At 35.8% G+C, this 13,443-nt stretch overlaps 1 pseudogene; it reads left to right on the top strand.

Annotated features, from left to right (window-relative positions):
• The first annotated feature begins 5,316 nt into the window (after positions 1-5,316).
• Positions 5,317-7,136, top strand: LOC143241783 (protein mab-21-like 2; annotated as a pseudogene).
• Positions 7,137-13,443: the final 6,307 nt, after the last annotated feature.

Below are 13,443 nucleotides of genomic sequence, written 5' to 3'. Positions count from 1 at the left end.
ACTGTGCTCCTGTTTATTACTATCAGTATTGTACCTTTGTTTATTATTATCAGTACTGTGTCGTGGTTTATTATTATCAGTATTGTACCTTTGTACTTGACCTTATTTATCAGTTTACTGTGACCTTGTTTAATATTATCAGTATTGTACCCTTGTTTATTATTATCAGTACTGTGACCTTGTTTAATATTATCATTACTGTGCTCTTGTTTATTATTATCAGTACTTTACCCTTGTTTATTATTATCAGTATTGTGACCCCTGTTTATTATTATCAGTACTGTACCCTTGTTTATTATTATCAGTATTGTACCTTTGTTTACTATTATCAGTACTTTACCCTTGTTTATTATTATCAGTATTGTACCCCTGTTTATTATTATCAGTACTGTACCCTTGTTTATTATTATCAGTATTGTACCTTTGTTTGTTATTATCAGTACTGTGCTCTTGTTTATTATTATCAGCACTTTACCCCTGTTTATTATTATCAGTACTGTGTCCCTGTTTATTATTATCAGTATTGTACTTTTGTTTGTTGTTATCAGTACTGTGCTCTTGTTTATTATTATCAGTACTGTGCTCCTGTTTATTATTATCACTATTGTACCCTTGTTTATTATTATCAGTACTGTGTCCCTGTTTATTATTATCAGTATTGTATCTTTGTTTATTATTATCAGTATTGTACCCTTGTTTATTATAGTACAGCTTCTGATGTGTAGTCTGAAATCGCCATACGGTTTCAGTATAGCTTTAGGTGTTTAGTCTGAAACTGACATATGGGATCGGTATAGCTACAGATATTTAGTCTGAAACCGATATACGGGATCAGTATAACTTCAGATGTTTAGTCTGAAATCGACGTATTTGACCAACATAAGTTTTTTTATGTTTTGACTAAAACCAAAAATTTTTTCATCCAATTTTGTAAGAATCGTGAAAAGAGTTTTTCTTAGATTTATGTTCCTGACTTTATAAACTCTAGTTTCCAGTCGTATTTTAATAAATTTCCAGTCCCCATTCCCATAACATAGATCATGATATTAGCAGTATTGAAACTGTTATGTCAATTATCTAAACACAGAAGAGAACAGGTAAGAACCACTAAAGAGATTATACAACCTTAGAACATGTACAAACATCGCACGTGAGGTTTCTTTAAAGAAACTGTAAAAAAAAAAAAAAAAAAAACATTCGCAAAACTTCAGGTTGTTTAACGGTTGAACGGGTTTAAAAATCAAACCTATCAAAACTTCAGGTTGCTTAACGGTTGATACAAAACTTCAGGTTGTTTAACGGTTGATACGGGTTTAAATATGTCATCAAACCTATCAAAACTTCAGGTTGCTTAACGGTTGATACGGGTTTAAATACGTCATCAAACCTAGCAAAACTTCAGGTTGTTTAACGGTTGATACGGGTTTAAATACGTCATCAAACCTAGCAAAACTTCAGGTTGTTTAACGGTTGATACGGGTTTAAATATGTCATCAAACCTGGCAAAACTTCAGGTTGTTTAACGGTTGATACGGGTTTAAATACGTCATCAAACCTAGCAAAACTTCAGGTTGTTTAACGGTTGATACGGGTTTAAATACGTCATCAAACCTGGCAAAACTTCAGGTTGTTTAACGGTTGATACGGGTTTAAATACGTCATCAAACCTGGCAAAACTTCAGGTTGTTTAACGGTTGATACGGGTTTAAATACGTCATCAAACCTAGCAAAACTTCAGGTTGTTTAACGGTTGATACGGGTTTAAATACGTCATCAAACCTAGCAAAACTTCAGGTTGTTTAACGGTTGATACGGGTTTAAATACGTCATCAAACCTGGCAAAACTTCAGGTTGTTTAACGGTTGATACGGGTTTAAATACGTCATCAAACCTGGCAAAACTTCAGGTTGTTTAACAGTTGATACAGGTTTAAATATGTCATCAAACCTGGCAAAACTTCAGGTTGTTTAACGGTTGATACGGGTTTAAATACGTCATCAAACCTGGCAAAACTTCAGGTTGTTTAACGGTTGATACGGGTTTAAATACGTCATCAAACTTGGCAAAACTTCAGGTTGTTTAACGGTTGATACAGGTTTAAATATGTCATCAAACCTGGCAAAACTTCAGGTTGTTTAACGGTTGATACAGGTTTAAATATGTCATCAAACCTAGCAAAACATAACGATGTTTAAAACACTTAATAAGTAAAAAGTCACGTGGTTCTAAAAATACAATTGATTATGTCTTAATGATTTGAACACTCACGTGATTTTCAAAATACAAACGTGCAAACCCTGGTGCGTCTGTTTTTCGTAAACAAAAGTCATATATTGATCCCAGAATTAAAGGTACATTGTCTCTGATAATACGAACACTACTTCCTAGGGATAGACTGTCTTACCTACTGGGCAAACTGGGCAATTGCTGGGGGCCACACACATGGAAGGGCTCGTGGTGGTATGCCTTTTAGTTTACTTCTGACTTTTCATATCACCATGGAGCCCCATTTACTGAATTCTGGTAGAGACTCCACAATGACAAATAAATCACCTGTTACTAGGTCATAACACATAACAAACAGTACAGGTCAGATCACAATAGCACAAAACAGTTCAGAACAACAAACAACACTACAGATCAGGCCACAATAACATAGAACAGTTCCGATCAGGCCCTAGAACAACACATAAAAGCACAGGTAACATTACAAAAATATATATACAATTGAAATTAGGACATAATAAAATACACAATTGTTCTAACTAGAGTTATGTTCAAAAACGACACCTTAGTTATCCTAATTACAGTCACGTCCTGGTCACACATTCTAATTTTTTTTCTAATTACACTCACGTCCTGGTACAACATTTTAATTATTCTAATTACTGTCACGTCCTGGTTCAACATTCTAATTATTCTAATTAAAGTCACGTCCTGGACACACATTCTATTTTTTTCTACTTACAGTCACGTCCGGGTTCAACATTCTAATTATTCTAATTAAAGTCACGTCCTGAACACACATTCTAATTATTCTAATTAAAGTCACGTCCTGGACACACATTCTATTTTTTTCTAATTACAGTCACGTCCTGGTTCAATATTCTAATTATTAAAACTAAAGTCACGTCCTGGACACACATTCTATTTTTTTCTAATTACAGTCACGTCCTGGTTCAACATTCTAATTATTCTAACTAAAGTCACGTCCTGGTACAACATTTTAATTATTCTAATTACTGTCACGTCCTGGTCACACATTCTAATTATTCTAATTACAGTCACGTCCTGGTCACACATTCTAATTATTCTCATTACAGTCACGTCCTGGTCACACATTCTAATTATTCTAATTAAAGTCACGTCCTGGTCACACATTCTAATTATTCTCATTACAGTCACGTCCTGACCACACGTTCTAATTTTTTCTAATTAAAGTCACGTCCTGGTTCAAGATTCTAATTATTCTAATTACAGTCACGTCCTGGCTCAACATTCTAATTATTCTAATTACAGCCACGTCTTGGTCCAACATTCTAATTACAGTCACGTCCTGATTCAACATTCTAATTATTCTAATTACTGTCACGTCCTGGTTACACATTCTAATTATTCTAATTACAGTCATGTCCTGGTTCAACATTCTAATTATTCTAATTACAGTCACGCCCTGGCTTAACATTCTAATTATTCTAATTACAGTCATGTCCTGGTTCAACATTCTAATTATTCTAATTACAGTCACGTCTTGGTCCAACATTCTAACTACAGTCACGTCCTGATTATACATTCTAATTATTCTAATTACACTCACGTTCTGGTCATTATAATTATTCCAATTACAGTCATGTTCTGGTTCAACATTCTAATTATTCTAATTACATTCACGTCCTGGTCACACATTCTATTTTTCTCTAATTACAGCCACGTCTTGGTCCAACATTCTAATTATTCTAATTACAGTCACGTCCTGGTTCAACATTCTAATTATTCTAATTACAGTCACGTCTTGGTCCAACATTCTAATTATTCTATCTACAATCTGTTATGATTCAACATTTTAATTATTGTAACTACAATCATATCTTGATATAAACTGTGAGGTATGTAAATAAACCTGTTACTCAATGAAACACAACCGAGATATGCCAACTGTTATTGTATACAGTTTCACAATATTTAAAATATATAACATCCACTAAAGAAACCATTTGTGTAACGTCACAGCACATCTTTCTAATATGGGAGAGAACTCAAGAAGTCGTGTTCTATTTAGTTGAATTTCAAGAAATATCTGATTATAGTCAAATCTGCAAGACCGCAAGTTAACAACACTTTTTATCTGCAGACATTTCCATCACACACTAACCCTAACAGTTTACCAAACTGGAGACATTTCCATCACACACTAACCCTAACAGTTTACCAAACTGGAGACATTTCCATCACACACTAACTCTAACAGTTTACCAAACTGGAGACATTTCCATCACACACTAACCCTAACAGTTTACCAAACTGGAGACATTTCCATCACACACTAACCCTAACAGTTTACCAAACTGGAGACATTTCCATCACACACTAACCCTAACAGTTTACCAAACTGGAGACATTTCCATCACACACTAACCATAACAGTTTACCAAACTGGAGACATTTCCATCACACACTAAACCTAACAGTTTACCAAACTGGAGACATTTCCATCACACACTAACCGTAACAGGTTATCGAACAATGTTTCAGAACGAAACCTCAGTGTGAATATACTTGACCTGAATTACTAAGACAATGTGATTTTCTCAACATATATAAAAATGTTCGGGTTCTAGTGCGTACGTGTTACGTCAAAATAGAGATTTTTAAATTTAAAAATATAATACATATTTTCAGAAACAAGATGTACTTTCTTGCCTAAAACAGTGGCTATGGGAAACCTACCTATAAACAAACGTTTCTACTGTTTAAAGTACATCCTTGCTAAGTCTGATACCCATATTCTCCAGACAAGGACCACCTGGTTAGCTCCGCCCTCAGCCGTCATAGGGCGGAGTTTCCTGTCTACACCTTGTCCATTGACTGATTAAACTTGACAGCTAACTCGATTCCCCTTCCCTACCATATTTTCTTTCGCTGGCAGACCAATCGCCATATTCCTTCAACCTCTTGTTATCCCAAGGTTCCCACCGCTAGACTGCTCTACTGTTCTAACTTTTTCCCTCGTCGCAAAGACTTGGATATCGTGATCGTCTCGTCAGCCAATAGTGCATCATTAGGGGCGGAGACTGGGAGGCAGCAAAATATATCAGTAGAGCCGCCTAGTGGTAACCAACTACGCTTGTAACAACATTTTGTCATAAACTCTGCGTCTTGCAGAAGTCAAGTTGGTAGTAGTGGAAGAGATTAAACCGAGATGTTGGTGCCGTCTGATATGATGGCAGCCCAGTCCAAGCTGCTATATCAGCTGAACAAGTTCTACGGGGAGCGGGTTCACGCCCGTAAAGCGGCTGTCGCTAAAACGGTTAGAGACGTCTGTAAGGTTGTACAGGACGTGTTGAAGGAGGTTGAGGTACAGGAACCACGGTTTATCTCGTCGCTCAACGAATGTAACAGCAGGTTCGACGGCTTGGAGGTGCTCTCACCGACCGAGTTCGAGGTGATCCTGTACCTTAACCAGATGGGGGTGTTCAACTTCGTGGACGACGGATCTTTACCTGGCTGTGCCGTCTTGAAGCTTAGCGATGGCCGAAAGCGTTCCATGTCACTCTGGGTAGAGTTCATCACGGCCTCGGGCTATCTGTCCGCTAGGAAGATTCGCAGCCGTTTTCAAACTCTCGTGGCTCAAGCGTGTGACAAGAGCAGCTACCGAGATGTGGTCAAAATGGTTGCCGACACCACAGAGGTCAAACTGCGAATCAGAGAACGATATGTTGTGCAAATCACACCGGCGTTCCGCTGCAGCGGACTTTGGCCGCGGTCAGCAGCTCACTGGCCAATCCCACACATCCCTTGGCCCAACCCCAACCTTGTGGCCGAAGTTAAAGCCGAAGGATTCGATCTATTGTCCAAGGACTGCATTTCTCTGCAGGGTAAACAGTCTTCAATGGAAGGTGACGCCTGGGTATTACACTTCATGGAAGCCGAGAACAGCCTGCTCGCCGGAGGCTGTCGGAAGAAGTGCCTCAGTATCCTGAAGACGATGAGGGACCGTCACCTGGACCTGCCAGGCAATCCCGTCACGAGCTACCATCTCAAGACCCTGCTACTGTACGAGTGTGAGAAGCACCCCCGAGAGCTGGAATGGGACGAGGCCTGTCTGGGTGATCGCCTCAACGGTATTCTGTTACAGATGATCTCGTGTCTACAGTGTCGCCGTTGTCCGCACTACTTCCTCCCCCAGCTGGACCTCTTCAAGGGAAAGTCTGCCAGTTCTCTCGAGAACGCAGCCAAGCAGTGCTGGCGCCTGACCCGGAACTGCTGACCAACCCACGGTCATTAGAAAAGCTGTAACAATTAGTTTTATTTAAAGTGATCCAATGACATTCGAAATGACCTTTGTTACACAGGACGCAACTGTTGGAAACGAGTTAAAGACCTTTCATAGACGAGATGTAACTGCTGGACATGAATACAGACGTCGTTAGGCTGAAGTGTAACCTTGACAGTAGTGTTACAAAATCTGAGATTCTAAGTGACACGTTATCCAGGGAGGAGATACGGATGTTTGAGGATCTGTTCCAATATAAAACTGTGGCTGATTGTGTCAACCCGAACCGTCAGCAAATGTTAACGTTATTCATATTTCCAGTGCGGGACATAAACAAGGAAAGGTAAAACCGATAAGACGCTGAATTAGCGAATGTGAAAGTCGAGCGACACCTAGAAGGTAAAGAAATGACGTTAAATGTTCAAAATTAGAAACAAGAGAGAGAAGGTTCACTGTCGGCCGTGGAGTTATTGTTAAGAGTAAACGAGACCTTGAAATGGTAAATATTTAAGAAACTCTTCTTTATTCAGATAATTTATTTATGATCGTCGTGTAGAATTCGTTATCTGTTAGTAGTAACTAGTTCTGTATGCTGTAGTTGTATATTTTTGTTTTGTACAGTAAACTCTCACGACAAAGTGGCTTCAAATCTTCTGTCTACTTACTGTACCTCTGTTGTTACACACATACACGAAACCAATAAGTTTTAAGTACAACGAAATAACCAAGTTTTTTCTAATGGGTTTTTAGCTTATTACAGTTCTCAACAATGTAGTATAAATAGACTCATGTGTAAGTGACACACAAAACTCTTTTGGTAGAATTGGCGACAATGCACTGAATTGTCTCGTGTCTTTAGTCAGAGACATTGCAAAATTAGCACTGTCGAGTTAGAATACCTCAAAAAACAAACTAAAGACAATAATCACCAGGAAAGATCGGGTTCTGGTTCCATCCACATCTTCTCTTGATATTTAACTGTGGAAATTCACTTCGTTTTTCTTGTGTTTGAAAACATTTTGTTCTGTTTGTTGTTTTCTTATTAAATCGTTTAGTTCAAAGGTCAGACTTCGTAGATTTTGGATAAACTGTTCTAAAAATGCTGTGGGAACAAATTTAGACTGTAAAACACAGATTTCAAAGTTTGGTAAATACAAACAACAACGATATAGAAAAGTAAAACATCCATACTCTCTCTTTTACCGCAGTAAGGACTTTCAACACAGTATGGACTTTGCTAGAATGGAAATGATTTTCTCTGCTACAGTTAGAGCGACTGCCACACACGTTTTGAGGTAAATTGTTCTCTTACCATCAGAGAGGTGCCAAGTAGTAGAAAAGATATGATGAGAACCCTCAAACAGACATGTCCTCACCTTAATTTAAAAGATATGATGAGAACCCTCAAACAGACATGTCCTCACCTTTATTTAAAAGATATTATGAGAACCCTCAAACAGACATGTCCCCACCTTAATTTAAAGATATGATCAGTACCCTCAAACAGACATGTCACCACTTTAATTTAAAAGATATGATCAGTACCCTCAAACAGATATGTCCCCACTTTAATTTAAAAGATATGATGAGAACCCTCAAACAGGCATGTCCTCACCTTTATTTAAAAGATATTATGAGAACCCTCAAACAGACATGTCCCCACCTTAATTTAAAAGATATGATCAGTACCCTCAAACAGACATGTCACCACCTTTATTTAAAAAATATGATGAGAACCCTCAAACAGACATGTCACCACCTTAATTTAATACGATGTCCACTTTATGCTGACCAACTGCTATATCTAACATACGGTTATAATATATACATAAACAAACCAGTTTAATTCTGTTCCTAGAATTGAGGCAGACAGAGAGAGCCCATGTTAAAAATGAAACTTCATGACATATATGGATTGCAATTATAAGCTTTCTAGGCTATAATACACAATAAGGATGTATAGATTATATAACAATATTATAATATCAAAATTATAACAATATGACGAAGTGACGACATAATTAGCAATCGCCCCCGTTTGGGCCCCCGTTTGAAAACCATTGCAACGTTCATAATTGTGTACGAAATAAAATATGTTGCAGCGTGTCCACCAGATCAGGTTAATATAGCTGAGGATAACATATCGTCCTTATTCTAAAATGTTTAAATCAAATCATGAATGTAATAAGATATAGAAAACTACTATGTCCACAGGATGTGTATTCATACATCTGAAAGTTTAAATGACGTGTTTATATAATAATGTAATGATTTAGTTGTAGCTGTTACTGTTGTATATAACTCTACAGTGATATACTTGTAGCTGTTACTGTTGTATAAAACTCTACAGTGATATACTTGTAGCTGTTACTGTTGTATATAACTCTACAGTGATATAGTTGTAGCTGTTACTGTTGTATATAACTCTACAGTGATATAGTTGTACCTGTTACTGTTGTATATAACTCTACAGTGATATACTTGTAGCTGTTACTGTTGTATATAACTCTACAGTGATATAGTTGTAGCTGTTACTGTTCTATATAACTCTACAGTGATATAGTTGTAGCTGTTACTGTTCTATATAACTCTACAGTGATATAGTTGTACCTGTTACTGTTGTATATAACTCTACAGTGATATAGTTGTACCTGTTACTGTTGTATATAACTCTACAGTGATATAGTTGTACCTGTTACTGTTGTATATAACTCTACAGTGATATACTTGTAGCTGTTACTGTTGTATATAACTCTAGAGTGATATAGTTGTAGCTGTTACTGTTCTATATAACTCTACAGTGATATAGTTGTAGCTGTTACTGTTCTATATAACTCTACAGTGATATAGTTGTACCTGTTACTGTTGTATATAACTCTACAGTGATATAGTTGTAGCTGTTACTGTTGTATATAACTCTACAGTGATATAGTTGTACCTGTTACTGTTGTATATAACTCTACAGTGATATACTTGTAGCTGTTACTGTTGTATATAACTCTACAGTGATATAGTTGTAGCTGTTACTGTTCTATATAACTCTACAGTGATATAGTTGTAGCTGTTACTGTTCTATATAATTGTATAGTGATATAGTTGCAGCTGCTACTGTTGTATAGAAATATGTAGTGATATAGTTGTAGCTGTTACTGTTGTATATAACTCTACAGTGATATACTTGTAGCTGTTACTGTTGTATATAACTCTACAGTGATATAGTTGTAGCTGTTACTGTTCTATATAATTCCACAGTGATATAGTTGTAGCTGTTACTGTTCTATATAATTCTACAGTGATATAGTTGTAGCTGTTACTGTTCTATATAACTCTACAGCGATATAATTGTAGCTGTTAGTGTTCTATTTAACTCTACAGCGATATAATTGTAGCTGTTAGTGTTCTATATAACTGTATAGTGATATAATGGTAGCTCTAACTATTCTATAAAACTGTATAGTGATATACTATATATATATATGTAGGTATTTTTCCATATTGGTATGTATATAATATATATATGTAGGTATTTCTTGACAAAAGAAAATATTTTAAGAAAATATACCCTCCTTACATAGTAATGTACCATACCCGTCTATTATAAACATTATAACTTCACAGTTATTCAGATGTTCTTTACCTTCCTTACATAGTAATGTACCATACCCGTCTATTATAAACATTATAACTTCACAGTTATTCAGGTGTTCTTTACCTTCCTTACATAGTAATGTACCATACCCATCTATTATAAACATTATAACTTCACAGTTATTCAGATGTTCTTTACCTTCCTTACATAGTAATGTACTATACCCGTCTATTATAAACATTATAACTTCACAGTTATTCAGATGTTCTTTACCTTCTTTACATAGTAATGTATCATACCCATCTATTATAAACATTATAACTTCACAGTTATTCGGATGTTCTTTACCCTCCTTAAATAGTAATGTACCATACCCGTCTATTATAAACATTATAACTTCACAGTTATTCGGATGTTCTTTACCCTCCTTACATAGTAATGTACCATACCCGTCTATTATAAACATTATAACTTCACAGTTATTCAGATGTTCTTTACCCTCCTTACATAGTATTGTACCATACCCGTCTATTATAAACATTATAACTTCACAGTTATTCAGATGTTCTTTACCCTCCTTACATGGTAATGTATCATACCCGTCTATTATAAACATTATAACTTCACAGTAATTCGGATGTTCTTTACCCTCCTTACATGGTAATGTATCATACCCGTCTATTATAAACATTATAACTTCACAGTTATTCGGATGTTCTTTACCCTCCTTACATGGTAATGTATCATACCCGTCTATTATAAACATTATAACTTCACAGTTATTCGGATGTTCTTTACCCTCCTTACATAGTAATGTACCATACCCGTCTATTATAAACATTATAACTTCACAGTTATTCGGATGTTCTTTACCCTCCTTACATAGTAATGTACCATACCCATCTATTATAAACATTATAACTTCACAGTTATTCAGATGTTCTTTACCCTCCTTACATAGTAATGTACCATACCCGTCTATTATAAACATTATAACTTCACAGTTATTCAGGTGTTCTTTACCTTCCTTACATAGTAATGTATCATACCCATCTATTATGAACATTATAACTTCACAGTTATTCTGATATTGCAAAATTTGTATTAAATTACAACATTTTATCAATAATGTTGACATAGTGATACGCAAATTAACAGCCAATTGATTTACTAAAGAAATCTTAAATTAAATTATTTTGTAATAAAAACAGAATCTATTAAATATTAATCTATTAAATGTATTAAATAAATACAAAGAAATTAAAATCAGAGAACTTTTATTTAAAATTATTTGTAGTTAAAAATAAGGTCATATAAGAACTTGGCACTTCTTTATACGGATGTATACGTTGAGTGGCATATAAACACAAGACAGTCACTTTACTGATGTCGTGTTAAATAGTGCCTCTACCATATTGTTGACATGAATGCTAACTTCAAAAGGTAAGCTTTATTTTCTCCTAATTTCTAAACTTTTAATTTTCTTATGTGAAACTAGCGAATTGGGGGTTAAGACTGATAGATGGTGTATCCCCACCGCAATGTGGGTCCTACTTATTAGACACCTCCAAAACCTAGAATTCATTTTATAATCATGCGTTCTAACTGGTAACGTAGGACCTTCTCAGAAACATGCAGTGTTTTGTTTAATTTTAATGTGTTTTGTTCAGGGCTTAAGAATTAATTATTTCAATATAATTAATCAGAGGGTTTGCTGTTTTTAATGCAGTCTTTCCTCATGATTTTCTTTACTTATTTGGCTTCATTTGAATGTAATTAATATCTATATATACATCTCTATATTGTATTCTTTAATTACTATAATGAATATTTCCTTACAAGTATTTGTTGTAAGTGTCCAGTTCTATTGTCATATGAAAACCTCAACTTAGCCATCACGTGTTTGATTTTTTGTTGCCCAACAGAAATACACGGCAACTGCCGGGTTTAGGTGGTTTTGTTCCGTTCACATTCGGGTTCGATTCCCCTCGGTGGACCCAGCAGATAGTCCCATGAGGCTTCGCTATAAGAAAGCACACACACCGTTCACTTTTGTGCAGTTCCAATGTTTTAACGAATAAAACTAATTTGCTATTGTCGTGTTCTTGATCTGTTATCTCGACAAATCAAAGGTTTCTATCTTATTATCACTTCCTGACCAATAGTAATAACCTATCCAACCACCACATTTCTTTTCCCGACCAATAGTAACAATCTAACCAGCCACCACATTTGTTTTCCTGACCTATAGCAACAATCTAACCAGCCACCACATTTGTTTTCCTGACCTATAGTAACAATCTAACCAGCCACCACATTTGTTTTCCTGACCAACAGTAACAATCAAGCCAACTGTTACGTTTCTTTTCCTGACCAATAGTAACCTAGCCGTGCTAATGTTCCAAGTTCTTATGTAAGTAAAAGTTGGTGAAATAGCCGTACCAATGTTCCAAGTTCTTATGTAAGTAAAAGTTGGTGAAATAGACGTACCAATGTTCCAAGTTCTTATGTAAGTAAAAGTTGGTGAAATAGCCGTGCCAATGTTCCAAGTTCTTATGTAAGTAAAAGTTGGTGAAATAGCCGTGCCAATGTTCCAAGTTCTTATGTAAGTAAAAGTTGGTGAAATAGCCGTGCCAATGTTCCAAGTTCTTATGTAAGTAAAAGTTGGTGAAATAGCCGTGCCAATGTTCCAAGTTCTTATATTAGTAAAAGTTGGTGAAATAGCTGTGCCAATGCTACAAGTTCTTATGTAAGTAAAAGTTGGTGAAATAGCCGTGCCAATGCTACAAGTTCTTATGTATGTAAAAGTTGGTGAAATAGCCGTGCCAATGCTACAAGTTCATATGTAAGTAAAAGTTGGTGAAATAGCTGTGCCAATGTTCCAAGTTCTTATGTAAGTAAAAGTTGGTGAAATAGCCGTGCCAATGTTCCAAGTTCTTATGTAAATAAAAGTTGGTGAAATAGCCGTGCCAATGCTACAAGTTCTTATGTTAGTAAAAGTTGGTGAAATAGCTGTGCCAATGCTACAAGTTCTTATGTTAGTAAAAGTTGGTGAAATAGCCGTGCCAATGTTCCAAGTTCTTATGTAAGTAAAAGTTGGTGAAATAGCCGTGCCAATGTTACAAGTTCTTATGTAAGTAAAAGTTGGTGAAATTGCCGTGCCAATGTTCCAAGTTCTTATGTAAGTAAAAGTTGGTGAAATAGCCGTGCCAATGTTCCAAGTTCTTATGTAAGTAAAAGTTGGTGAAATAGCCGTGCCAATGTTACAAGTTCTTATGTTAGTAAAAGTTGGTGAAATAGCTGTGCCAATGCTACAAGTTCTTATGTAAGTAAAAGTTGGTGAAATAGCTGTGCCAATGTT

This window comes from Tachypleus tridentatus, unplaced genomic scaffold (genome assembly GCF_004210375.1).
Source record: "Tachypleus tridentatus isolate NWPU-2018 unplaced genomic scaffold, ASM421037v1 Hic_cluster_1, whole genome shotgun sequence".
Lineage (NCBI taxonomy): Eukaryota > Metazoa > Arthropoda > Merostomata > Xiphosura > Limulidae > Tachypleus > Tachypleus tridentatus.
This window is presented reverse-complemented; position numbering and strand designations above follow the sequence as displayed.